Raw genomic sequence first — 27,454 nt, 5'->3', positions numbered from 1 at the left:
TATGTTTTGGGGGACCCTGACCATCGAGAAGACCAGAAGAACTGGACCAAAGGGACGCTGCCGGGTTCCACGGAGTGGTGATACATTTTCTCTTTTAATCTCTCTCTGTCGCTTTCTTTCTTCCCTCCCTCCTTTTCCTATTTCTTTCCATCTCTCTTTCTCTGCCTCTTTACCATTAAAAAACCCCCCATACTACTGATTTTGGCATCTGGTCTCGTTTGCATCTTAATTCGGGCACAGGCATTTCTAACAATTTTAATAACCAGATCATAACACGACCGCATCACTTTTTTGGAGGATCAAGCCCCCGATTCCTTTGCGGCCTTTCTCAGGTATTCACCTCTTGGTTCCCGACGATACAGCAGCCCCTGTCTCTTCTCTGTTGCTCAAAACTCCATCCCCTTTCCCTGTTGAGTCTCGTTGAAAGCCCTCCTTGTAAGTCTGGCCAGCTTGTTGGCAAAGACCCTCTTGCCCCCCTTGGTGGGGTGAATCGCATCAGCTCCCAACAGACACGGCTTCTTAAAGGTAGATCCACGAACATAGAAACCAAAACCTTGAGTACGGCACCAGCTACGCAGCCAGGCATTCACCCGTTCGGTTCGTCTCCTCCTTCCCAGACCCCTTCCTCTGACGGGACTCTGATAGAGGAGACCACCACCTGTGCTCCCGATCCTTTTCACATTGCTCCAACGGAGATATAGTCTCCTGGGAGGGTTCTAAGTTGCCTCGTCAGACCCTACACAGAAGAGTAGGAGCGGATGATAATCTGCAGGGTTCACCAGGCCCGGCAGCCTCTCAGTGACACCACGAATGCGAGCTCCTGGTAGGCAGCAGACTTCTCTAGAGAAATTGCCTGGACGGCAAACGGGTGCTTCGGTGCCTCTCAGGGGGGAACCTCCAATTACTAATATCTTTACGTGCTTTTCTGGTGGCACTGGTTCTAACGCGGGCGGGTGGTTAGGTCAGCTTTGCATGGTTGGCTTGTCCTGGGTCCTGTCCGTTACTCACGTGCTCTTCAGTCTCCAACCCCGGAGCATCCTGTCAGTTATGTAGGGGCACTTCAGGAGATGGGGGAGGGTTCTTCCTTCTACCCCGAGCACAGACAAGCGTCCAGTCTCCTTCTTCTCGGGACTTACTTGCGTCAGTCAGCTCGAGGTTGGATTCCGGCTTACCTTCCTCTTGCGCAGCCTGAAGGCAGGCTGTCGCTCAGCCTGAGACAGCGGACAATACCACACATCAATCTCCTGCTCGCGTTCCCGGATACCGTGCTGCCTGTCGAGCTCCTCTTGTAAAAGTTACTTGTCCAAGGAGATCTTCCCGCTGGGCACGCTTGCAGCTATGACATCCACCGCTGCCTTCGGGTGCTAGGAGGACTTCCAGGTACTGGAGCTCTCGCCCTGCCCTTTGCTCATTGACCCCATCTGTCACTCCCTCACAGGGCTGCTGCTTACTCTCTCTCTCCCTCCGCCCCGCCCCCACTCTTAGTTTAAAGCCCTCCTAATGAGGTCAGCTATCCTATTGGCAAAAATACCTATGCCCCGCTTAGTGAGGTGGAACCCCTCTGTCCCAAGCAGACGCTGATCCACAAACAGGGTCCCATGCTCATAGAACCCAAAACCCTGTCGCCAGCACCAGCTCCGCAGCCAATTATTGACTCGCATTATCGGTGCCCTCCTCCTCCTGCCCTTTCCTCTCACCGGCAGGACTGAGGAGAACACCCCCTGGGCCCCCATGCCCTGGACTACCGCCCTCAGAGCTCTGGGGTCATTGCTAGGGGAAACCTGGTGTCGCAGATGTGCTCCTCCGGTTTGAACTAGCTGAACCTCGGTCCAGGCAGATGCTCAGCAAGTAGGACTATCCAAAGTTAATCCTACTGCGTGAGGCTATCGGTGACAACCCAGCACCAAAACCAGCTGTAAGTGCAGAAGACCTTTCTCTGAAGAATTATTCGAGGAGGGGGGAATTTATGTCGCTCAAGGAAGCTGTGCTGCCTGGGAAAGAACATCTTCCCACGGATAGTTTGGTGCTTTTACTTCCCTTGCCTTACAGAGAGGTTAACTTCCTGAAAGAAAGCGGCGTGTTTTCTCATGCCCAGTGTAGGTAGCGCCGTCATGTTAGTGTTCTCAACTTGCAGAAATAAATTTTCCTAAATCCTTCTGCTGCCTGGTACCTGGGGTAGCTGCGTGCAATATTCCCTCACACCAACAAACCAGTTTGGCTGCAGACTGGGCTGATAAGCGGCCAAAACTGCATGAACACAGCAGAAAATCTGACTACGAGCCAATCACTTGACGCTATCAATACGTGCAGCCATCAGAGTCCGTTGAGTCCTCCCTCCGTAGCCGCTGGCTGCACGGCAGTGATCTCCCCTCAAGTAGAGATGCCTTTCAAGGTTACCCCCCGAGGCTTGGAGATCCCTTACCTGACACCACTAGGCATCCATGGGTTGCTAAGTGACTTCTTTTTGCATGCGTGTAACATTTAAGATACGCATCGTAAGCTTACCAATAACCTTTGTATCCTATACTAACTTTAAGTGTAGTAAAGAGCAGACAATTGACCGCCAATCCATCTGTACTTATTTTATATTTTACGTACCTAACTTTACTGATTAGAACTCAGTAAACTAACTACTAGATCAGGTCGGTCCAAGTGATCTCTGACTCTTCTCCTGCCACACCTGGACAGCATCAAAAGCATCTGTGGTGGGTTGACCTTGGCTGGACGCCAGGTGCCCACCAGGCCGTTCTATCACTCCCCCTTCTCAGCTGGACAGGGGAGAGAAAAGGAGAGGGAAAACAACTCCCAGGTCGAGATAAGGCAGTTTACTAAAGCAAAAGCGCATGTTTGCGTGCGCACAAACAAAGAAGAAAAATAGTAAATGGAATTTTATCCTCTACTTCCCATCAGCAAGTGTTGTGCGGCCACTTCCCAGGAAGCAGAGCTTCAGCACACAAAGCGGTTGCTCCAAAAGGCAAACACTGTAAATGACGAATGCCCCCCGCTTCCTCCTCCTTTATTTAGCTTTTATATCTGAGCTGACATCATATGGTATGTGAAACAGGAGGCTAGGCCCAAAAGAGTTAACTAAGAAATTTGGGCCTGCTAACAAGCTATCAACATCCAAAACGATCTGTGCTTGTTCTGTTCTACTTACTGGACCAAAGCTTCAGAGAATAGTACAAGAACATGTAATAGGCCTAGAAGCAATAAATTAGAAATATAACAGGATCAGGTAGACATTTGAATAGGAGAAATAGGCCTGGAGCCAGGGCTTTTTCCAGGCTTCAGTGAGCGGGTCAAGAACAATGGAAGAGAAGAAGGGTCAAGCTGAGGAAGATGAGTTGAAGCCCCCTGCCCCATGGAGGAAGATGGGAACTACCTTCCGAAATGGGGAGCTAAGAGAAGCACCGCCCCAAGCCCCGCCTGAGCTCCACCTATACTCCGCCTATTGTTAATATGCATTGATAGATGTTGTAATCACTTGAATATGCATTTAATCACATCTGAAAATTGTACAAAAGTGTTGATTTTCTGAGGAGCCGGTGAGCAAGTTTGTCCAGCGCGAGCTGGCTTGCTCCCACCGTTGAATAAACAAATACCTTGCTGCTTAAAGACAAAAAAGTCTCTGAGCAGTTTCTTGGACCGATTTTTCAGATTCATATAGAATATCCCTCTGGCCAGTTTGGGTCAACTGCCCTAGTTGTGTCCCCTCCCAGGACCTTGCCCACCTCCAGCCTACTGATGCGGGGCAGAATGTTGGAGAATCAGCAGTACCCAAAACACTGGTGTGTTATCAGCACCTTTCTAACTACCGATGCAAAGCACAGCATTGTGAGGGCTGCTATGGGGAAAATGAACTCCAGCTCAGCCACACCCAATACAGCATCATTGGTGCCCGATTCTAAGCTTTGAGTCTCCTTTGCTACTGAAATTGCAGTTAGAGAAGACGGATTGGTGCCTGCGCTTCAGTCAAAGCAACATTCGCTCCTAATCCTTCCTGACAAAAGGGTCGGGAATGACATTGCCAGCCTTACTTATTGTCCTTTTACCCTTCACATCCTCAAGGCTTTGCCTTCCCTAAGGCTCCGTTTTAATCACATTTAGCCAGACCAACCTCACATCAACTCCGTGACCTCTTTGTAGATGGCCTAGGGTTTCCAACGCACACGCACAAAGAGCATCCAACAGGGCTCTGCGCATTTTCATCCCTTTGCATGCAGGAGTTCCAGTTCTTTGCCGCTTGCATTACCAAGCAAGACAAAATAGAGACTAGATCCTTTTTCTCACGAGAACCTCTTATTGCTCAGAAAGAAGGCTTTCTCCATTGAAATTTCCCCTTCTCAAAGTGACTGGATCCCCAGATATTGCCGGGCTTTCCTATCTCCAAAACGTCCTGTTCCTACCCCAGTCACTATCAGTCTCTCAACCACCAACCCCCGTACAACTTCTTCACGGAGGAATCTGCCTTTTAGGCTTTCTGACGCCAGACTTTGGCCGGCTGCCAGTTGTCCACCCAGCTGTTCTCCCACCGCCCCTCCTCAACAGGACAGGGGGAGAAAATAGGATGAAAAAGTTCCTTCAGGACATAGCCACCTGCCGCATCAGGGGGCAGCAGGGAAATACCTGCCCCAGACAGCGTTTTGCCCTTTCTTAAATATGCTCACACAGGGCTGCCACCAGCTTTGCCGAGTTGCTCAGCTTTGGTCCTCGGCGAGTCCGATGCCTAGCTGTCGGGAACTAGCTGTGTCCAGCGCAGGGCAGACCCTGGCCTCTTCTCACAGAGGCCACCCCCTGCAGGCCGCACCTGGAGCGCTGTGTCTAGTTCCGGTCCCCACAATTCAAAAAAAAGACGCAGACAGACTGGAGACGGTCCCAAGGAGGGCCACAGAGATGATCAAAGGGTTGGAGAACCTGCCCTATGAGGAAAGCCAGAAGGAGTTGGGGCTTTTCTCCCTCGCAAAAGAGGAACATCATCACAATATTCCGCTACTTAAAAGGCAGCTACAAAGAGGACGGAGGCTCTCTCTTCACAGGGAGCCACACGCAGAAGACTCAACAGGAGGGTCTCCCTTATTCAGCAGGATGGCAAGCGGTATCACCGCCAAAAAGCTAAGACTTTGCTTCCTACAAGGCGCAGGAGACTGCTAAGCGCTTGCAGCGTCACGCTTCAAATGACCGGGCAAATCACTATCTGTCTATGGAACGCTGTTAACAGGCTGAAACGTTCCACATACTTGCACTCCCGGGAGACACCGTTTGAACTTGCAGAACTATTTCCCCTCAGTAAGACGCGCAAGACGGAGATGATATCCCCATGCTAAATCTTTATTGTGCAACTGCTGCTCAAAGCTTTTATTACCTTCCACAGACACACGTCACAAAAACTTGCACATCAACAGCGGCTAGATTGACGGGCAACAGATGAAATCCATTCAGTGGCGATTTGTACACGTGTGGCAACTCTTGCGGTGTAAAAATCTTAGCCGGGCGGCCAGCCTGACTGACGGCCACCCAGAACACGTAGATGTATGCGATACACAGACTGCCCACCCTCGGGCCCTTCGTCCACAACCATCCGGAATCCATTGGTCAGGCCCAGGTGAGCAGCATGCGTCTCGCCAACAACCATTACACGCCCAAGAAGCTGGAGAAGGAAGTACAAACCCATAAATAAAATAAAATAAAAGAAAACGGAACACACAAAGAGGGGAGAGGGCAGGAGGGGAAGGAACGAGAGCAGAGAACCACCCAGAGAAAGCAGCTAGCCAATTCCTAGCAATTCAACCCTTGCGCTTCGAATTACTGCCCGTCCGCCCGCCTGCAACCAACGTTTGCCAAGTAAAGCTACAACGACCGATTAGGAACACCGTAGGGGGAAAAAAGAGCTAGGCAGTTTTTTTCAAGCTAGACAGGAACGGACTACAAAACAGCCACAGAAGCTGACTTGGTCTCCGGGTTAAAGCCCCCGTTCTATCTTCAGGCAACATAAGCAATCCTGGCGGAAAATAAACTTTAGGCTGCCTTTTGCGCGGGTTTACAAAGTCTTTGAACTTGACTTTCATAGCTAAAAGCAAAGCATCCAGCACCTCTCAACCAGCTTTGCCCTTCCTCACCCCTCACCTGCCAAAAACCCCAAGCCCTCTTCTCCGTGTTAGAAGAAGTACTACTACTCTTGCTCTAAACCATGACAATAGGCACCAGAGCGCGCTCCAAAACAACACTGCATTTTGCACCAGAACTACATACCCAGGGATGAGCATTGCTTCAGAGCACTGCTTTTAGTCAAAAAGCTCAACTCCATTACAAGCTAGAGGCAAAAGATTATAGCGCCAGAACACCCAAAGTAGCCTACTGTGCCCTATCAGGAGGGAAAGACGGGATGGGAAGGAGTCTAGTAAATGAGGAACTAATTCCAGGTACAGTTTAGCGTACAGAAAGCTTCCACAGTACTTACAGATTCCCCAGAATCTTCTGCTTCAGATAACCCGATAACTGGCTCCTTAGGCATGACTAAGAAAAGCGTCGCAGCTTGGGGTGAAAGACCGTGGAACGCGAGGCACTGGAGGAAGAGTAAACAGTTAAAACGTAACCGGCTTCAGAGAAAGGTAATGGCTTAAGCAAATCCATCTGCCCCACTGAACTCCTACAGAAGCAGATTGCCAGATACCCCAAACACAAGCCGGAACATTGACTTGTCTTGCGCGATATCAATGCTTTCTATACCCAAAATACAACGCATTTACAGAGCCCCCTCCAGAAGTGCCATTCGGCATGCAAGACCACGGGGACAAGGAGACGGGCCACTACTTGCGATTAGCGACCTCCAGTAGGTTTTAGTTCGGGCTGATCGTTTTCCTAAGTACTTTTTCTATTGGATGTGGTCCACACAGAGGCAGGAGGCGAATGGCTTAACTGAATCAGCAAAGAGTTTAGTGAAGTGGAAGAGCAGCGGTCACTCATTTCCCACGGTACAGGGAGCTCAAGCATTGAACAAACGCATAATCACAGGAAGCCTGCAAGCGCACAGTACGAGTCTGTCTTCTATATTGCGCATAAACCATATTGCTGCAAAAGCAGAAGACGTCCCTAACTGTTAACCTTCAGCATTTTAATAACAAAATTATACGGGATACTAACTTAAAGTTAACATCGCACAAGCAACGGCTGCATTGTTTTCCCCCACGCTGCTCGAAGCACCTCACTCTAGTTCCCAGCACCAGCACCCGTGAAATCCGCAAGCATGCTGTTATCACGGTCCCGCTTCCCCACAGAAACAACATCTGGGAAGCTTTTGCAGCCTGCAGGATGACCGGGCTCTAGATATTGTTGGGGGGTATTTTTAAGAAAAACGAGGAAAAGCTGCAATTCTTTGCTTTAATAATCCAGTTTGGGGGTTCAGAACCGAAGCCTAGCACAGCAGAGCTGTGAAACCTCTTCGATGCTATTATGAGGCACATCGAGACCTGCATGTCTCCAATGCAGAACCAACTCGTTACGGTCACTGCTCAGACGTTCACTGTTTACAGACGCACGCACACCGCCCCCACATCCCCCCCGGAATCCCCGAGGAGATTCACTGCGTGTGCCTAAAATAAGCTTTCAGAACTATCATCCTACACGAGGTAGGACCACTCCCATCCCTTGGCAGCAAACTTTGCACGACTTGCAGTGCCAAAGGGACATCGTGCGGCAAACGTCTGCGGCTGACACCAAGCGCGTTACCGTCGGAGGCCCTTCTCTACGCGCGCACACGACACAGTGGGGCTGGGAACCGAGGCGAGCCCGGACAGCATCAGCAACCCAGTACGCGCCGCGGCAGCCGGGGGGCTGGGGGTGGGGCACGGAACAAGCTTTGAGGATGGTGCAGTAGAGAGCGCCACAACCCAGAGAGGCCCCGTCCGTCCCCCGTCCCTCCACCCACGCGCAGCAGCAGCGCCGCCACCCGCCCTGCCGCGCCCCCGGGCACCGCGCCCCGGGTCCTCGGCTCAGGGTGCCCGCGAGCGCGGGGGGAGGGGGGGAAGGGAAGAGGAACCGCGCACAGAGCAAAGCCGCGGCTACCTCCTCGTCCTCGTTGCTGACGGTACCGGGGAAGCGCCTTGCCGATGACCTTTCCGAAGAAAGTAGTGGCGCCACCAGGCCGAGCGGCCCGCGCCCCGAGAATCTCGTCAGCAACGACAACGCCCATTGTCGTCCCCGCGCTTCCTCCACTCGGCCGGGCCCTCCGCGGCGCGCCCATTGGGCCACCGGATCGCCGCCGGCCGATCCCGCGACTCGATTGGATGGCTCGCCTGTCGTTTTCGCTTGTCCCCGCCCCCCTTGGCGGGTCCGCCCTCGTCGACCTGGCGCTTAGCGGGGCTCAGGGAGTTTGCGCGCCCTCGGGGCGCGGAGGGATCCGACCTGGGCGAGTCCGCGGAGGGATCTGCCCCGTGTAGTGCTGCGACCCTGAGGGCGGGCAACGAGGTCGCAGAAGAGCCTGGGGTAGCTTCAAGTACCATTTCTTGTTATTTGTTACTGCATCAAGTCCACCCCAAAACGTGCCTGTGGCTTTTTGGCGCTGCTCCCTCCAGTCAAATGACTGCTTTTGCCAGGGCCTGGCCTTAGCTTCTCAGGACATTTCGCAGAACCAACAGAATTTGCTCTACATTGTTCCCTGAAAGCCCCACCTCAGTTGCAGACCTTTCTAAGCGGCACGCCTCCTGGGAGAAAATACAATATGAAGCGTGCCTTCCTTCGGCACTGCTGGCTTGGGGGCCAAAAAAAGTAACCTTTACCTGATTAAAGGCCATTTAAATATTAAAACGCATGCCCCCGCGTATGCTAATAAGCTTCATGAAGTACGTAGAATCATCACAAAATATTCTGAGTTAGAAGGGACCCACGAGGATCATCGACTCCCACTCTTAAATGAATGCCCCATACAGGGATCGAACCCATCACCTTGGTGTTATTAGCGCCATGCTTTAAACCATCTGAGCTAATCTCAGAGTCAATGCTACCACATATATGACTATGTTACTCAGCTCTCCGCTTAGATCATGCTCTACAGAAGAGGAGAAGCTTCGGCTCTTTATAGGGAGGGGAGAAATTTCACCTCCTTAGGAGGAATTCCCAAAAGACCTCAGAGACAGTCGACGGGCTCCTCTCCTCTCCTTCCTCCCAAGCGGGGACGCCTTCTTGGGAAGCTTCTGGGTACGATTCGTATCATTATTACTACCCGGGTTAGCACAACAGCAACGCTACCATCAACGCTGCCTCCGAACAATCTTAAAACATCCACTGGTCAGATTATGTGACTAATACATCTGTTCTAGAGCAAGCAGCAGTCACAAGTATAGAACCATGTTGATGAGAACGCAGCTGCGATGGGCAGGGCACGTCTCCAGGATGAAGGACCACCGCCTCCCTAAGATCTTGCTTTATGGTGAACTTGCCACTGGCTGCCGCAAGAGAGGAGCCCCGAAGAAAAGATACAAGGACTCCCTGAAACAACATCTCAGCCTTGGCCATACTGATCACCATAACTGCTCTACTCTAGCCTAAAATCGAAAGGCCTGGAGAAACACCATCTATAACGCAGCTGTCTCCTTTGAGAACACACGCAGGATCACTCTCGAGGAGAAAAGGCAACGCAGAAAGAACCGCGTTCTGCAGAATATATCATCTAAAGAGTCTTTCTACTGTGCCTTTTGCAATTGGATATGTCTATCTCGTATTGGCCTCATAAGTCACCAACGTGCCTGTAACAAATGTGGATAGAGCCTTCCCAAATCTTCGTTCGCGAAGCCCAGCCATGATGATGAGCACAACAGCATTGCTGTTATTAGAGCTCTAGCGCAGCTAGTGCATTTCTCAACGGCAATTCCGAATCTGAATTTCTGTAGCTTCAATAAACTGCACTTTTCGTGAACTTGTGCTCGCGAAGGCTCTTAGAGAAGGCGACCAGACTTATAAGTGCCGAATTGGTTGCAATCGGAAATGAAGCCTAACCGCACCCAGCCCCTCTGATCTCTGAGGACCAGCTGGAACGCAAGGGGGTTATTTTCTGCCAAATTTCTGACTCTTAAGCAACAGCTTGGCCTCTAATTTTCACCCATAAGCTCTCAACCTGTTCATCGCCGTCTTTCAAAGACAGCTCTGTGCAGTCAATCCCTCTTATTTTTGGTTTACGTAGACGGCAACCCCTGCCTCTCCTTCCTTCTGACCAGTTTATAGCCATCGGTTGCAGAGCTCCAGTTGTTTGAGTCGTCCCGCCACGTTTCTGCCTTAGTGATGTGGTGGGTTGACCTTGGGTGGATGCCAGGTGCCCACCCAGCCGCTCTATTACTCCCCTTCCCAGCCGGACAAGGGAGAGCTGGGCTCGGGGGGTGGTGGAAGAGAAGGGGTTTGGGTGTGTGATGGTGAAATCTCTCCACAACAAACTGAAGGAGTAAACCCCCCCCGCTCCGGGAAGACCATGTACACACGGGACTTTACGTTAGAGGCAGCTGAGAAGGGGTCATAAACCATCAAGGACCCCCAAAGCGCCCCCCCCACTCATTCCCGAGGCCTTCCACCACCAGAGGACTGCACGTGACCCATGTGAGGTAACAAATCCTGAGCCTGTCCCAAGAGACTGCAAAGATTTCCCCCCACTCCCAGGGGAGGTGTCTGGCATCTCCTGAACGTATATTAATCCATTGGACTCTATGTTTTGGGGGACCCTGACCATCGAGAAGACCAGAAGAACTGGACCAAAGGGACGCTGCCGGGTTCCACGGAGTGGTGATACATTTTCTCTTTTAATCTCTCTCTGTCGCTTTCTTTCTTCCCTCCCTCCTTTTCCTATTTCTTTCCATCTCTCTTTCTCTGCCTCTTTACCATTAAAAAACCCCCCATACTACTGATTTTGGCATCTGGTCTCGTTTGCATCTTAATTCGGGCACAGGCATTTCTAACAATTTTAATAACCAGATCATAACACGACCGCATCACTTTTTTGGAGGATCAAGCCCCCGATTCCTTTGCGGCCTTTCTCAGGTATTCACCTCTTGGTTCCCGACGATACAGCAGCCCCTGTCTCTTCTCTGTTGCTCAAAACTCCATCCCCTTTCCCTGCTGAGTCTCGTTTAAAGCCCTCCTTGTAAGTCTGGCCAGCTTGTTGGCAAAGACCCTCTTGCCCCCCTTGGTGGGGTGAATCGCATCAGCTCCCAACAGACACGGCTTCTTAAAGGTAGATCCACGAACATAGAAACCAAAACCTTGAGTACGGCACCAGCTACGCAGCCAGGCATTCACCCGTTCGGTTCGTCTCCTCCTTCCCAGACCCCTTCCTCTGACGGGACTCTGATAGAGGAGACCACCACCTGTGCTCCCGATCCTTTTCACATTGCTCCAACGGAGATATAGTCTCCTGGGAGGGTTCTAAGTTGCCTCGTCAGACCCTACACAGAAGAGTAGGAGCGGATGATAATCTGCAGGGTTCACCAGGCCCGGCAGCCTCTCAGTGACACCACGAATGCGAGCTCCTGGTAGGCAGCAGACTTCTCTAGAGAAATTGCCTGGACGGCAAACGGGTGCTTCGGTGCCTCTCAGGGGGGAACCTCCAATTACTAATATCTTTACGTGCTTTTCTGGTGGCACTGGTTCTAACGCGGGCGGGTGGTTAGGTCAGCTTTGCATGGTTGGCTTGTCCTGGGTCCTGTCCGTTACTCACGTGCTCTTCAGTCTCCAACCCCGGAGCATCCTGTCAGTTATGTAGGGGCACTTCAGGAGATGGGGGAGGGTTCTTCCTTCTACCCCGAGCACAGACAAGCGTCCAGTCTCCTTCTTCTCGGGACTTACTTGCGTCAGTCAGCTCGAGGTTGGATTCCGGCTTACCTTCCTCTTGCGCAGCCTGAAGGCAGGCTGTCGCTCAGCCTGAGACAGCGGACAATACCACACATCAATCTCCTGCTCGCGTTCCCGGATACCGTGCTGCCTGTCGAGCTCCTCTTGTAAAAGTTACTTGTCCAAGGAGATCTTCCCGCTGGGCATGCTTGCAGCTATGACATCCACCGCTGCCTTCGGGTGCTAGGAGGACTTCCAGGTACTGGAGCTCTCGCCCTGCCCTTTGCTCATTGACCCCATCTGTCACTCCCTCACAGGGCTGCTGCTTACTCTCTCTCTCCCTCCGCCCCGCCCCCACTCTTAGTTTAAAGCCCTCCTAATGAGGTCAGCTATCCTATTGGCAAAAATACCTATGCCCCGCTTAGTGAGGTGGAACCCCTCTGTCCCAAGCAGACGCTGATCCACAAACAGGGTCCCATGCTCATAGAACCCAAAACCCTGTCGCCAGCACCAGCTCCGCAGCCAATTATTGACTCGCATTATCGGTGCCCTCCTCCTCCTGCCCTTTCCTCTCACCGGCAGGACTGAGGAGAACACCCCCTGGGCCCCCATGCCCTGGACTACCGCCCTCAGAGCTCTGGGGTCATTGCTAGGGGAAACCTGGTGTCGCAGATGTGCTCCTCCGGTTTGAACTAGTTGAACCTCGGTCCAGGCAGATGCTCAGCAAGTAGGACTATCCAAAGTTAATCCTACTGCGTGAGGCTATCGGTGACAACCCAGCACCAAAACCAGCTGTAAGTGCAGAAGACCTTTCTCTGAAGAATTATTCGAGGAGGGGGGAATTTATGTCGCTCAAGGAAGCTGTGCTGCCTGGGAAAGAACATCTTCCCACGGATAGTTTGGTGCTTTTACTTCCCTTGCCTTACAGAGAGGTTAACTTCCTGAAAGAAAGCGGCGTGTTTTCTCATGCCCAGTGTAGGTAGCGCCGTCATGTTAGTGTTCTCAACTTGCAGAAATAAATTTTCCTAAATCCTTCTGCTGCCTGGTACCTGGGGTAGCTGCGTGCAATATTCCCTCACACCAACAAACCAGTTTGGCTGCAGACTGGGCTGATAAGCGGCCAAAACTGCATGAACACAGCAGAAAATCTGACTACGAGCCAATCACTTGACGCTATCAATACGTGCAGCCATCAGAGTCCGTTGAGTCCTCCCTCCGTAGCTGCTGGCTGCACGGCAGTGATCTCCCCTCAAGTAGGGATGCCTTTCAAGGTTACCCCCCGAGGCTTGGAGATCCCTTACCTGACACCACTAGGCATCCATGGGTTGCTAAGTGACTTCTTTTTGCATGCGTGTAACATTTAAGATACGCATCGTAAGCTTACCAATAACCTTTGTATCCTATACTAACTTTAAGTGTAGTAAAGAGCAGACAATTGACCGCCAATCCATCTGTACTTATTTTATATTTTACGTACCTAACTTTACTGATTAGAACTCAGTAAACTAACTACTAGATCAGGTCGGTCCAAGTGATCTCTGACTCTTCTCCTGCCACACCTGGACAGCATCAAAAGCATCTGTGGTGGGTTGACCTTGGCTGGACGCCAGGTGCCCACCAGGCCGTTCTATCACTCCCCCTTCTCAGCTGGACAGGGGAGAGAAAAGGAGAGGGAAAACAACTCCCAGGTCGAGATAAGGCAGTTTACTAAAGCAAAAGCGCATGTTTGCGTGCGCGCAAACAAAGAAGAAAAATAGTAAATGGAATTTTATCCTCTACTTCCCATCAGCAAGTGTTGTGCGGCCACTTCCCAGGAAGCAGAGCTTCAGCACACAAAGCGGTTGCTCCAAAAGGCAAACACTGTAAATGACGAATGCCCCCCGCTTCCTCCTCCTTTATTTAGCTTTTATATCTGAGCTGACATCATATGGTATGTGAAACAGGAGGCTAGGCCCAAAAGAGTTAACTAAGAAATTTGGGCCTGCTAACAAGCTATCAACATCCAAAACGATCTGTGCTTGTTCTGTTCTACTTACTGGACCAAAGCTTCAGAGAATAGTACAAGAACATGTAATAGGCCTAGAAGCAATAAATTAGAAATATAACAGGATCAGGTAGACATTTGAATAGGAGAAATAGGCCTGGAGCCAGGGCTTTTTCCAGGCTTCAGTGAGCGGGTCAAGAACAATGGAAGAGAAGAAGGGTCAAGCTGAGGAAGATGAGTTGAAGCCCCCTGCCCCATGGAGGAAGATGGGAACTACCTTCCGAAATGGGGAGCTAAGAGAAGCACCGCCCCAAGCCCCGCCTGAGCTCCACCTATACTCCGCCTATTGTTAATATGCATTGATAGATGTTGTAATCACTTGAATATGCATTTAATCACATCTGAAAATTGTACAAAAGTGTTGATTTTCTGAGGAGCCGGTGAGCAAGTTTGTCCAGCGCAAGCTGGCTTGCTCCCACCGTTGAATAAACAAATACCTTGCTGCTTAAAGACAAAAAAGTCTCTGAGCAGTTTCTTGGACCGATTTTTCAGATTCATATAGAATATCCCTCTGGCCAGTTTGGGTCAACTGCCCTAGTTGTGTCCCCTCCCAGGACCTTGCCCACCTCCAGCCTACTGATGCGGGGCAGAATGTTGGAGAATCAGCAGTACCCAAAACACTGGTGTGTTATCAGCACCTTTCTAACTACCGATGCAAAGCACAGCATTGTGAGGGCTGCTATGGGGAAAATGAACTCCAGCTCAGCCACACCCAATACAGCATCATTGGTGCCCGATTCTAAGCTTTGAGTCTCCTTTGCTACTGAAATTGCAGTTAGAGAAGACGGATTGGTGCCTGCGCTTCAGTCAAAGCAACATTCGCTCCTAATCCTTCCTGACAAAAGGGTCGGGAATGACATTGCCAGCCTTACTTATTGTCCTTTTACCCTTCACATCCTCAAGGCTTTGCCTTCCCTAAGGCTCCGTTTTAATCACATTTAGCCAGACCAACCTCACATCAACTCCGTGACCTCTTTGTAGATGGCCTAGGGTTTCCAACGCACACGCACAAAGAGCATCCAACAGGGCTCTGCGCATTTTCATCCCTTTGCATGCAGGAGTTCCAGTTCTTTGCCGCTTGCATTACCAAGCAAGACAAAATAGAGACTAGATCCTTTTTCTCACGAGAACCTCTTATTGCTCAGAAAGAAGGCTTTCTCCATTGAAATTTCCCCTTCTCAAAGTGACTGGATCCCCAGATATTGCCGGGCTTTCCTATCTCCAAAACGTCCTGTTCCTACCCCAGTCACTATCAGTCTCTCAACCACCAACCCCCGTACAACTTCTTCACGGAGGAATCTGCCTTTTAGGCTTTCTGACGCCAGACTTTGGCCGGCTGCCAGTTGTCCACCCAGCTGTTCTCCCACCGCCCCTCCTCAACAGGACAGGGGGAGAAAATAGGATGAAAAAGTTCCTTCAGGACATAGCCACCTGCCGCATCAGGGGGCAGCAGGGAAATACCTGCCCCAGACAGCGTTTTGCCCTTTCTTAAATATGCTCACACAGGGCTGCCACCAGCTTTGCCGAGTTGCTCAGCTTTGGTCCTCGGCGAGTCCGATGCCTAGCTGTCGGGAACTAGCTGTGTCCAGCGCAGGGCAGACCCTGGCCTCTTCTCACAGAGGCCACCCCCTGCAGGCCGCACCTGGAGCGCTGTGTCTAGTTCCGGTCCCCACAATTCAAAAAAAAGACGCAGACAGACTGGAGACGGTCCCAAGGAGGGCCACAGAGATGATCAAAGGGTTGGAGAACCTGCCCTATGAGGAAAGCCAGAAGGAGTTGGGGCTTTTCTCCCTCGCAAAAGAGGAACATCATCACAATATTCCGCTACTTAAAAGGCAGCTACAAAGAGGACGGAGGCTCTCTCTTCACAGGGAGCCACACGCAGAAGACTCAACAGGAGGGTCTCCCTTATTCAGCAGGATGGCAAGCGGTATCACCGCCAAAAAGCTAAGACTTTGCTTCCTACAAGGCGCAGGAGACTGCTAAGCGCTTGCAGCGTCACGCTTCAAATGACCGGGCAAATCACTATCTGTCTATGGAACGCTGTTAACAGGCTGAAACGTTCCACATACTTGCACTCCCGGGAGACACCGTTTGAACTTGCAGAACTATTTCCCCTCAGTAAGACGCGCAAGACGGAGATGATATCCCCATGCTAAATCTTTATTGTGCAACTGCTGCTCAAAGCTTTTATTACCTTCCACAGACACACGTCACAAAAACTTGCACATCAACAGCGGCTAGATTGACGGGCAACAGATGAAATCCATTCAGTGGCGATTTGTACACGTGTGGCAACTCTTGCGGTGTAAAAATCTTAGCCGGGCGGCCAGCCTGACTGACGGCCACCCAGAACACGTAGATGTATGCGATACACAGACTGCCCACCCTCGGGCCCTTCGTCCACAACCATCCGGAATCCATTGGTCAGGCCCAGGTGAGCAGCATGCGTCTCGCCAACAACCATTACACGCCCAAGAAGCTGGAGAAGGAAGTACAAACCCATAAATAAAATAAAATAAAAGAAAACGGAACACACAAAGAGGGGAGAGGGCAGGAGGGGAAGGAACGAGAGCAGAGAACCACCCAGAGAAAGCAGCTAGCCAATTCCTAGCAATTCAACCCTTGCGCTTCGAATTACTGCCCGTCCGCCCGCCTGCAACCAACGTTTGCCAAGTAAAGCTACAACGACCGATTAGGAACACCGTAGGGGGAAAAAAGAGCTAGGCAGTTTTTTTCAAGCTAGACAGGAACGGACTACAAAACAGCCACAGAAGCTGACTTGGTCTCCGGGTTAAAGCCCCCGTTCTATCTTCAGGCAACATAAGCAATCCTGGCGGAAAATAAACTTTAGGCTGCCTTTTGCGCGGGTTTACAAAGTCTTTGAACTTGACTTTCATAGCTAAAAGCAAAGCATCCAGCACCTCTCAACCAGCTTTGCCCTTCCTCACCCCTCACCTGCCAAAAACCCCAAGCCCTCTTCTCCGTGTTAGAAGAAGTACTACTACTCTTGCTCTAAACCATGACAATAGGCACCAGAGCGCGCTCCAAAACAACACTGCATTTTGCACCAGAACTACATACCCAGGGATGAGCATTGCTTCAGAGCACTGCTTTTAGTCAAAAAGCTCAACTCCATTACAAGCTAGAGGCAAAAGATTATAGCGCCAGAACACCCAAAGTAGCCTACTGTGCCCTATCAGGAGGGAAAGACGGGATGGGAAGGAGTCTAGTAAATGAGGAACTAATTCCAGGTACAGTTTAGCGTACAGAAAGCTTCCACAGTACTTACAGATTCCCCAGAATCTTCTGCTTCAGATAACCCGATAACTGGCTCCTTAGGCATGACTAAGAAAAGCGTCGCAGCTTGGGGTGAAAGACCGTGGAACGCGAGGCACTGGAGGAAGAGTAAACAGTTAAAACGTAACCGGCTTCAGAGAAAGGTAATGGCTTAAGCAAATCCATCTGCCCCACTGAACTCCTACAGAAGCAGATTGCCAGATACCCCAAACACAAGCCGGAACATTGACTTGTCTTGCGCGATATCAATGCTTTCTATACCCAAAATACAACGCATTTACAGAGCCCCCTCCAGAAGTGCCATTCGGCATGCAAGACCACGGGGACAAGGAGACGGGCCACTACTTGCGATTAGCGACCTCCAGTAGGTTTTAGTTCGGGCTGATCGTTTTCCTAAGTACTTTTTCTATTGGATGTGGTCCACACAGAGGCAGGAGGCGAATGGCTTAACTGAATCAGCAAAGAGTTTAGTGAAGTGGAAGAGCAGCGGTCACTCATTTCCCACGGTACAGGGAGCTCAAGCATTGAACAAACGCATAATCACAGGAAGCCTGCAAGCGCACAGTACGAGTCTGTCTTCTATATTGCGCATAAACCATATTGCTGCAAAAGCAGAAGACGTCCCTAACTGTTAACCTTCAGCATTTTAATAACAAAATTATACGGGATACTAACTTAAAGTTAACATCGCACAAGCAACGGCTGCATTGTTTTCCCCCACGCTGCTCGAAGCACCTCACTCTAGTTCCCAGCACCAGCACCCGTGAAATCCGCAAGCATGCTGTTATCACGGTCCCGCTTCCCCACAGAAACAACATCTGGGAAGCTTTTGCAGCCTGCAGGATGACCGGGCTCTAGATATTGTTGGGGGGTATTTTTAAGAAAAACGAGGAAAAGCTGCAATTCTTTGCTTTAATAATCCAGTTTGGGGGTTCAGAACCGAAGCCTAGCACAGCAGAGCTGTGAAACCTCTTCGATGCTATTATGAGGCACATCGAGACCTGCATGTCTCCAATGCAGAACCAACTCGTTACGGTCACTGCTCAGACGTTCACTGTTTACAGACGCACGCACACCGCCCCCACATCCCCCCCGGAATCCCCGAGGAGATTCACTGCGTGTGCCTAAAATAAGCTTTCAGAACTATCATCCTACACGAGGTAGGACCACTCCCATCCCTTGGCAGCAAACTTTGCACGACTTGCAGTGCCAAAGGGACATCGTGCGGCAAACGTCTGCGGCTGACACCAAGCGCGTTACCGTCGGAGGCCCTTCTCTACGCGCGCACACGACACAGTGGGGCTGGGAACCGAGGCGAGCCCGGACAGCATCAGCAACCCAGTACGCGCCGCGGCAGCCGGGGGGCTGGGGGTGGGGCACGGAACAAGCTTTGAGGATGGTGCAGTAGAGAGCGCCACAACCCAGAGAGGCCCCGTCCGTCCCCCGTCCCTCCACCCACGCGCAGCAGCAGCGCCGCCACCCGCCCTGACGCGCCCCCGGGCACCGCGCCCCGGGTCCTCGGCTCAGGGTGCCCGCGAGCGCGGGGGGAGGGGGGGAAGGGAAGAGGAACCGCGCACAGAGCAAAGCCGCGGCTACCTCCTCGTCCTCGTTGCTGACGGTACCGGGGAAGCGCCTTGCCGATGACCTTTCCGAAGAAAGTAGTGGCGCCACCAGGCCGAGCGGCCCGCGCCCCGAGAATCTCGTCAGCAACGACAACGCCCACTGTCGTCCCCGCGCTTCCTCCACTCGGCCGGGCCCTCCGCGGCGCGCCCATTGGGCCACCGGATCGCCGCCGGCCGATCCCGCGACTCGATTGGATGGCTCGCCTGTCGTTTTCGCTTGTCCCCGCCCCCCTTGGCGGGTCCGCCCTCGTCGACCTGGCGCTTAGCGGGGCTCAGGGAGTTTGCGCGCCCTCGGGGCGCGGAGGGATCCGACCTGGGCGAGTCCGCGGAGGGATCTGCCCCGTGTAGTGCTGCGACCCTGAGGGCGGGCAACGAGGTCGCAGAAGAGCCTGGGGTAGCTTCAAGTACCATTTCTTGTTATTTGTTACTGCATCAAGTCCACCCCAAAACGTGCCTGTGGCTTTTTGGCGCTGCTCCCTCCAGTCAAATGACTGCTTTTGCCAGGGCCTGGCCTTAGCTTCTCAGGACATTTCGCAGAACCAACAGAATTTGCTCTACATTGTTCCCTGAAAGCCCCACCTCAGTTGCAGACCTTTCTAAGCGGCACGCCTCCTGGGAGAAAATACAATATGAAGCGTGCCTTCCTTCGGCACTGCTGGCTTGGGGGCCAAAAAAAGTAACCTTTACCTGATTAAAGGCCATTTAAATATTAAAACGCATGCCCCCGCGTATGCTAATAAGCTTCATGAAGTACGTAGAATCATCACAAAATATTCTGAGTTAGAAGGGACCCACGAGGATCATCGACTCCCACTCTTAAATGAATGCCCCATACAGGGATCGAACCCATCACCTTGGTGTTATTAGCGCCATGCTTTAAACCATCTGAGCTAATCTCAGAGTCAATGCTACCACATATATGACTATGTTACTCAGCTCTCCGCTTAGATCATGCTCTACAGAAGAGGAGAAGCTTCGGCTCTTTATAGGGAGGGGAGAAATTTCACCTCCTTAGGAGGAATTCCCAAAAGACCTCAGAGACAGTCGACGGGCTCCTCTCCTCTCCTTCCTCCCAAGCGGGGACGCCTTCTTGGGAAGCTTCTGGGTACGATTCGTATCATTATTACTACCCGGGTTAGCACAACAGCAACGCTACCATCAACGCTGCCTCCGAACAATCTTAAAACATCCACTGGTCAGATTATGTGACTAATACATCTGTTCTAGAGCAAGCAGCAGTCACAAGTATAGAACCATGTTGATGAGAACGCAGCTGCGATGGGCAGGGCACGTCTCCAGGATGAAGGACCACCGCCTCCCTAAGATCTTGCTTTATGGTGAACTTGCCACTGGCTGCCGCAAGAGAGGAGCCCCGAAGAAAAGATACAAGGACTCCCTGAAACAACATCTCAGCCTTGGCCATACTGATCACCATAACTGCTCTACTCTAGCCTAAAATCGAAAGGCCTGGAGAAACACCATCTATAACGCAGCTGTCTCCTTTGAGAACACACGCAGGATCACTCTCGAGGAGAAAAGGCAACGCAGAAAGAACCGCGTTCTGCAGAATATATCATCTAAAGAGTCTTTCTACTGTGCCTTTTGCAATTGGATATGTCTATCTCGTATTGGCCTCATAAGTCACCAACGTGCCTGTAACAAATGTGGATAGAGCCTTCCCAAATCTTCGTTCGCGAAGCCCAGCCATGATGATGAGCACAACAGCATTGCTGTTATTAGAGCTCTAGCGCAGCTAGTGCATTTCTCAACGGCAATTCCGAATCTGAATTTCTGTAGCTTCAATAAACTGCACTTTTCGTGAACTTGTGCTCGCGAAGGCTCTTAGAGAAGGCGACCAGACTTATAAGTGCCGAATTGGTTGCAATCGGAAATGAAGCCTAACCGCACCCAGCCCCTCTGATCTCTGAGGACCAGCTGGAACGCAAGGGGGTTATTTTCTGCCAAATTTCTGACTCTTAAGCAACAGCTTGGCCTCTAATTTTCACCCATAAGCTCTCAACCTGTTCATCGCCGTCTTTCAAAGACAGCTCTGCGCAGTCAATCCCTCTTATTTTTGGTTTACGTAGACGGCAACCCCTGCCTCTCCTTCCTTCTGACCAGTTTATAGCCATCGGTTGCAGAGCTCCAGTTGTTTGAGTCGTCCCGCCACGTTTCTGCCTTAGTGATGTGGTGGGTTGACCTTGGGTGGATGCCAGGTGCCCACCCAGCCGCTCTATTACTCCCCTTCCCAGCCGGACAAGGGAGAGCTGGGCTCGGGGGGTGGTGGAAGAGAAGGGGTTTGGGTGTGTGATGGTGAAATCTCTCCACAACGAACTGAAGGAGTAAACCCCCCCCGCTCCGGGAAGACCATGTACACACGGGACTTTACGTTAGAGGCAGCTGAGAAGGGGTCATAAACCATCAAGGACCCCCAAAGCGCCCCCCCCACTCATTCCCGAGGCCTTCCACCACCAGAGGACTGCACGTGACCCATGTGAGGTAACAAATCCTGAGCCTGTCACAAGAGACTGCAAAGATTTCCCCCCACTCCCAGGGGAGGTGTCTGGCATCTCCTGAACGTATATTAATCCATTGGACTCTATGTTTTGGGGGACCCTGACCATCGAGAAGACCAGAAGAACTGGACCAAAGGGACGCTGCCGGGTTCCACGGAGTGGTGATACATTTTCTCTTTTAATCTCTCTCTGTCGCTTTCTTTCTTCCCTCCCTCCTTTTCCTATTTCTTTCCATCTCTCTTTCTCTGCCTCTTTACCATTAAAAAACCCCCCATACTACTGATTTTGGCATCTGGTCTCGTTTGCATCTTAATTCGGGCACAGGCATTTCTAACAATTTTAATAACCAGATCATAACACGACCGCATCACTTTTTTGGAGGATCAAGCCCCCGATTCCTTTGCGGCCTTTCTCAGGTATTCACCTCTTGGTTCCCGACGATACAGCAGCCCCTGTCTCTTCTCTGTTGCTCAAAACTCCATCCCCTTTCCCTGCTGAGTCTCGTTTAAAGCCCTCCTTGTAAGTCTGGCCAGCTTGTTGGCAAAGACCCTCTTGCCCCCCTTGGTGGGGTGAATCGCATCAGCTCCCAACAGACACGGCTTCTTAAAGGTAGATCCACGAACATAGAAACCAAAACCTTGAGTACGGCACCAGCTACGCAGCCAGGCATTCACCCGTTCGGTTCGTCTCCTCCTTCCCAGACCCCTTCCTCTGACGGGACTCTGATAGAGGAGACCACCACCTGTGCTCCCGATCCTTTTCACATTGCTCCAACGGAGATATAGTCTCCTGGGAGGGTTCTAAGTTGCCTCGTCAGACCCTACACAGAAGAGTAGGAGCGGATGATAATCTGCAGGGTTCACCAGGCCTGGCAGCCTCTCAGTGACACCACGAATGCGAGCTCCTGGTAGGCAGCAGACTTCTCTAGAGAAATTGCCTGGACGGCAAACGGGTGCTTCGGTGCCTCTCAGGGGGGAACCTCCAATTACTAATATCTTTACGTGCTTTTCTGGTGGCACTGGTTCTAACGCGGGCGGGTGGTTAGGTCAGCTTTGCATGGTTGGCTTGTCCTGGGTCCTGTCCGTTACTCACGTGCTCTTCAGTCTCCAACCCCGGAGCATCCTGTCAGTTATGTAGGGGCACTTCAGGAGATGGGGGAGGGTTCTTCCTTCTACCCCGAGCACAGACAAGCGTCCAGTCTCCTTCTTCTCGGGACTTACTTGCGTCAGTCAGCTCGAGGTTGGATTCCGGCTTACCTTCCTCTTGCGCAGCCTGAAGGCAGGCTGTCGCTCAGCCTGAGACAGCGGACAATACCACACATCAATCTCCTGCTCGCGTTCCCGGATACCGTGCTGCCTGTCGAGCTCCTCTTGTAAAAGTTACTTGTCCAAGGAGATCTTCCCGCTGGGCACGCTTGCAGCTATGACATCCACCGCTGCCTTCGGGTGCTAGGAGGACTTCCAGGTACTGGAGCTCTCGCCCTGCCCTTTGCTCATTGACCCCATCTGTCACTCCCTCACAGGGCTGTTGCTTACTCTCTCTCTCCCTCCGCCCCGCCCCCACTCTTAGTTTAAAGCCCTCCTAATGAGGTCAGCTATCCTATTGGCAAAAATAACTATGCCCCGCTTAGTGAGGTGGAACCCCTCTGTCCCAAGCAGACGCTGATCCACAAACAGGGTCCCATGCTCATAGAACCCAAAACCCTGTCGCCAGCACCAGCTCCGCAGCCAATTATTGACTCGCATTATCGGTGCCCTCCTCCTCCTGCCCTTTCCTCTCACCGGCAGGACTGAGGAGAACACCCCCTGGGCCCCCATGCCCTGGACTACCGCCCTCAGAGCTCTGGGGTCATTGCTAGGGGAAACCTGGTGTTGCAGATGTGCTCCTCCGGTTTGAACTAGCAGAACCTCGGTCCAGGCAGATGCTCAGCAAGTAGGACTATCCAAAGTTAATCCTACTGCGTGAGGCTATCGGTGACAACCCAGCACCAAAACCAGCTGTAAGTGCAGAAGACCTTTCTCTGAAGAATTATTCGAGGAGGGGGGAATTTATGTCGCTCAAGGAAGCTGTGCTGCCTGGGAAAGAACATCTTCCCACGGATAGTTTGGTGCTTTTACTTCCCTTGCCTTACAGAGAGGTTAACTTCCTGAAAGAAAGCGGCGTGTTTTCTCATGCCCAGTGTAGGTAGCGCCGTCATGTTAGTGTTCTCAACTTGCAGAAATAAATTTTCCTAAATCCTTCTGCTGCCTGGTACCTGGGGTAGCTGCGTGCAATATTCCCTCACACCAACAAACCAGTTTGGCTGCAGACTGGGCTGATAAGCGGCCAAAACTGCATGAACACAGCAGAAAATCTGACTACGAGCCAATCACTTGACGCTATCAATACGTGCAGCCATCAGAGTCCGTTGAGTCCTCCCTCCGTAGCCGCTGGCTGCACGGCAGTGATCTCCCCTCAAGTAGGGATGCCTTTCAAGGTTACCCCCCGAGGCTTGGAGATCCCTTACCTGACACCACTAGGCATCCATGGGTTGCTAAGTGACTTCTTTTTGCATGCGTGTAACATTTAAGATACGCATCGTAAGCTTACCAATAACCTTTGTATCCTATACTAACTTTAAGTGTAGTAAAGAGCAGACAATTGACCGCCAATCCATCTGTACTTATTTTATATTTTACGTACCTAACTTTACTGATTAGAACTCAGTAAACTAACTACTAGATCAGGTCGGTCCAAGTGATCTCTGACTCTTCTCCTGCCACACCTGGACAGCATCAAAAGCATCTGTGGTGGGTTGACCTTGGCTGGACGCCAGGTGCCCACCAGGCCGTTCTATCACTCCCCCTTCTCAGCTGGACAGGGGAGAGAAAAGGAGAGGGAAAACAACTCCCAGGTCGAGATAAGGCAGTTTACTAAAGCAAAAGCGCATGTTTGCGTGCGCGCAAACAAAGAAGAAAAATAGTAAATGGAATTTTATCCTCTACTTCCCATCAGCAAGTGTTGTGCGGCCACTTCCCAAGAAGCAGAGCTTCAGCACACAAAGCGGTTGCTCCAAAAGGCAAACACTGTAAATGACGAATGCCCCCCGCTTCCTCCTCCTTTATTTAGCTTTTATATCTGAGCTGACATCATATGGTATGTGAAACAGGAGGCTAGGCCCAAAAGAGTTAACTAAGAAATTTGGGCCTGCTAACAAGCTATCAACATCCAAAACGATCTGTGCTTGTTCTGTTCTACTTACTGGACCAAAGCTTCAGAGAATAGTACAAGAACATGTAATAGGCCTAGAAGCAATAAATTAGAAATATAACAGGATCAGGTAGACATTTGAATAGGAGAAATAGGCCTGGAGCCAGGGCTTTTTCCAGGCTTCAGTGAGCGGGTCAAGAACAATGGAAGAGAAGAAGGGTCAAGCTGAGGAAGATGAGTTGAAGCCCCCTGCCCCATGGAGGAAGATGGGAACTACCTTCCGAAATGGGGAGCTAAGAGAAGCACCGCCCCAAGCCCCGCCTGAGCTCCACCTATACTCCGCCTATTGTTAATATGCATTGATAGATGTTGTAGTCACTTGAATATGCATTTAATCACATCTGAAAATTGTACAAAAGTGTTGATTTTCTGAGGAGCCGGTGAGCAAGTTTGTCCAGCGCGAGCTGGCTTGCTCCCAACGTTGAATAAACAAATACCTTGCTGCTTAAAGACAAAAAAGTCTCTGAGCAGTTTCTTGGACCGATTTTTCAGATTCATATAGAATATCCCTCTGGTCAGTTTGGGTCAACTGCCCTAGTTGTGTCCCCTCCCAGGACCTTGCCCACCTCCAGCCTGCTGATGCAGGGGCAGAATGTTGGAGAATCAGCAGTACCCAAAACACTGGTGTGTTATCAGCACCTTTCTAACTACTGATGCAAAGCACAGCATTGTGAGGGCTGCTATGGGGAAAATGAACTCCAGCTCAGCCACACCCAATACAGCATCATTGGTGCCCGATTCTAAGCTTTGAGTCTCCTTTGCTACTGAAATTGCAGTTAGAGAAGACGGATTGGTGCCTGCGCTTCAGTCAAAGCAACATTCGCTCCTAATCCTTCCTGACAAAAGGGTCGGGAATGACATTGCCAGCCTTACTTATTGTCCTTTTACCCTTCACATCCTCAAGGCTTTGCCTTCCCTAAGGCTCCGTTTTAATCACATTTAGCCAGACCAACCTCACATCAACTCCGTGACCTCTTTGTAGATGGCCTAGGGTTTCCAACGCACACGCACAAAGAGCATCCAACAGGGCTCTGCGCATTTTCATCCCTTTGCATGCAGGAGTTCCAGTTCTTTGCCGCTTGCATTACCAAGCAAGACAAAATAGAGACTAGATCCTTTTTCTCACGAGAACCTCTTATTGCTCAGAAAGAAGGCTTTCTCCATTGAAATTTCCCCTTCTCAAAGTGACTGGATCCCCAGATATTGCCGGGCTTTCCTATCTCCAAAACGTCCTGTTCCTACCCCAGTCACTATCAGTCTCTCAACCACCAACCCCCGTACAACTTCTTCACGGAGGAATCTGCCTTTTAGGCTTTCTGACGCCAGACTTTGGCCGGCTGCCAGTTGTCCACCCAGCTGTTCTCCCACCGCCCCTCCTCAACAGGACAGGGGGAGAAAATAGGATGAAAAAGTTCCTTCAGGACATAGCCACCTGCCGCATCAGGGGGCAGCAGGGAAATACCTGCCCCAGACAGCGTTTTGCCCTTTCTTAAATATGCTCACACAGGGCTGCCACCAGCTTTGCCGAGTTGCTCAGCTTTGGTCCTCGGCGAGTCCGATGCCTAGCTGTCGGGAACTAGCTGTGTCCAGCGCAGGGCAGACCCTGGCCTCTTCTCACAGAGGCCACCCCCTGCAGGCCGCACCTGGAGCGCTGTGTCTAGTTCCGGTCCCCACAATTCAAAAAAAAGACGCAGACAGACTGGAGACGGTCCCAAGGAGGGCCACAGAGATGATCAAAGGGTTGGAGAACCTGCCCTATGAGGAAAGCCAGAAGGAGTTGGGGCTTTTCTCCCTCGCAAAAGAGGAACATCATCACAATATTCCGCTACTTAAAAGGCAGCTACAAAGAGGACGGAGGCTCTCTCTTCACAGGGAGCCACACGCAGAAGACTCAACAGGAGGGTCTCCCTTATTCAGCAGGATGGCAAGCGGTATCACCGCCAAAAAGCTAAGACTTTGCTTCCTACAAGGCGCAGGAGACTGCTAAGCACTTGCAGCGTCACGCTTCAAATGACCGGGCAAATCACTATCTGTCTATGGAACGCTGTTAACAGGCTGAAACGTTCCACATACTTGCACTCCCGGGAGACACCGTTTGAACTTGCAGAACTATTTCCCCTCAGTAAGACGCGCAAGACGGAGATGATATCCCCATGCTAAATCTTTATTGTGCAACTGCTGCTCAAAGCTTTTATTACCTTCCACAGACACACGTCACAAAAACTTGCACATCAACAGCGGCTAGATTGACGGGCAACAGATGAAATCCATTCAGTGGCGATTTGTACACGTGTGGCAACTCTTGCGGTGTAAAAATCTTAGCCGGGCGGCCAGCCCGACTGACGGCCACCCAGAACACGTAGATGTATGCGATACACAGACTGCCCACCCTCGGGCCCTTCGTCCACAACCATCCGGAATCCATTGGTCAGGCCCAGGTGAGCAGCATGCGTCTCGCCAACAACCATTACACGCCCAAGAAGCTGGAGAAGGAAGTACAAACCCATAAATAAAATAAAATAAAAGAAAACGGAACACACAAAGAGGGGAGAGGGCAGGAGGGGAAGGAACGAGAGCAGAGAACCACCCAGAGAAAGCAGCTAGCCAATTCCTAGCAATTCAACCCTTGCGCTTCGAATTACTGCCCGTCCGCCCGCCTGCAACCAACGTTTGCCAAGCAAAGCTACAACGACCGATTAGGAACACCGTAGGGGGAAAAAAGAGCTAGGCAGTTTTTTTCAAGCTAGACAGGAACGGACTACAAAACAGCCACAGAAGCTGACTTGGTCTCCGGGTTAAAGCCCCCGTTCTATCTTCAGGCAACATAAGCAATCCTGGCGGAAAATAAACTTTAGGCTGCCTTTTGCGCGGGTTTACAAAGTCTTTGAACTTGACTTTCATAGCTAAAAGCAAAG

The sequence above is a fragment of the Pseudopipra pipra genome, chromosome W (genome assembly GCF_036250125.1).
Source record: "Pseudopipra pipra isolate bDixPip1 chromosome W, bDixPip1.hap1, whole genome shotgun sequence".
Taxonomy (NCBI): Eukaryota; Metazoa; Chordata; class Aves; order Passeriformes; family Pipridae; genus Pseudopipra; species Pseudopipra pipra.
This window is presented reverse-complemented; position numbering follows the sequence as displayed.